A 1,727-nucleotide genomic window follows, 5' to 3' on the forward strand; every position below is an offset into this window, starting at 1 on the left:
TCCTAGTTCTTTCTTTTTCTTTCTCAGCTACGGTTATTACTTCTCTTTGTAAAATCAATTTCCATAGCATACTCAATATTGACTTCATACTCCAAAGTAAACTGAGCCCATTGATCTAACAGTTACCCACTTCATTACAAAACAGCTTATTACCAGTTGCTTCATTCAGATGTTTATAGTATTAACACAGTCCCTGAATTTAAAGGCTTTTACTCTGAAGGAAATGATAGTCATGATCATTAAATAATGATATTTTATTCTACAAAAAGCCCAAGTCTGTTACATCACCCACCATCTGTATTCAAAAACTGGCAAAGAAAAAGGAAAGAAACATAGAAATAATGCTAAATATCTAACCAAAGTACTGCATAACCCTCTGAAAAATAGCAAAGCAAGTTTTCAACAATATAATTTAACTTCAGATAGTTAAAAGATTAAATAGTATATTAAAAAATACCTCAAGACAGAAACATTAAAAAATTCATTTTTCAAAAGTCATTTTAACATTAAAATATTTTGGCATTTTAACTACTATAAAATTGAAAGAGAAATGCTCAAAATGCTAAATGAATTAATATGCCTCTTGAAATTGTTGACATTAATTCTAAACTGTACACATACTCACTTGTTTAAACTTCCACATGTCAAAAGTTGTAGTCACATAATCTGCTATTCCCTTGTAGAGATCTATATTAAAGTATCGGAGGTCTTTGCAGGACTGCAGTATGTTGATCAATATTTTAAAAGGACACCCATGGATATTATCTTTAAGGAGTTAAATAAACAAACATATTTAGCATGTAAGATTCAAGATGTGCAATACTTTTGCTTCTTAAGGAAAAAAAACACTTTTTTTTTCTTTAAAAGCAACAGGCAAAAATGAAATTTAGATGTATCCTACAGTCAGATTTTCTTCAAATAAAAGCAACATTTTTAAAACAAACAAAACAAATATAATCCAAAAGAGCGGATCACCTGTTACAAACTATAAAAGAAAAACTCCTCTTACCTATGAATGTTTTACTGCATTCATTCAGGAGAACAGCAGAATGGTGATTCATGGCAGCTAGCACCTCGAACATACGCTGGCTATTCAGAACAGAAAATTTGTCTAATTCCCTCAAAGCTTTCATCTAAAGAAAAACAAACTTAAATGGAACTTGTCATCTGTGGCAAAATTAAATGAAACTTCTATTTTTTTAAATAAAAAGGATGAAGATTAAGAAAAACGACTCAGATAAGTAAACACAAATATTTGTATGTACAAATAAATATAAACCCAATCCTGTCCATTTGCTTCAGCAAAACAAACACATTAGCAATGTCTTCCAAAAAAACTGATTTCATGAGATGATAGCAAGTCACAAAAAATAATTTTTTCAAATCTTACCCACTGGAGAAAATTCAGGTGTTTACCTCTAGTTTCCTTTTAAGAGCATGTGGTGCATCTTTTCCAATACATTTCATCACAGTTTGCAAGGTGAAGACACGTTCTATCTTCCAAACTTGCTGATCAACTAGTAATCTGTCATCAAACACAGTGTTACAATGTTAGAATCTTAAAGAAAATCTTAAAAAATAAGTCTTTTTAAAAAACTTGTTTATTTATATTCAATCTTGGTCCAGCTCCTACTTCTTATAAGAAGGAATATGGGGAACCAGCAGTTGGTGTAATGGCTATGTCGCTGGGCTCCCACGTAGTCAACCACGGTTCGCATCCCGGACCC

General features: G+C 31.4%; 1 protein-coding gene across 2 annotated transcripts in view; it reads right to left on the reverse strand.

Annotated features, from left to right (window-relative positions):
• The window catches only part of FASTKD2 (FAST kinase domains 2), a 24,842-nt gene that overhangs the window by 14,366 nt on the left and 8,749 nt on the right, over window positions 1-1,727 (reverse strand). The window lies entirely within an intron of this gene.

This window comes from Tupaia chinensis, unplaced genomic scaffold (genome assembly GCF_000334495.1).
Source record: "Tupaia chinensis unplaced genomic scaffold, TupChi_1.0 Scaffold000076_1, whole genome shotgun sequence".
Classification (NCBI taxonomy): Eukaryota; Metazoa; Chordata; class Mammalia; order Scandentia; family Tupaiidae; genus Tupaia; species Tupaia belangeri.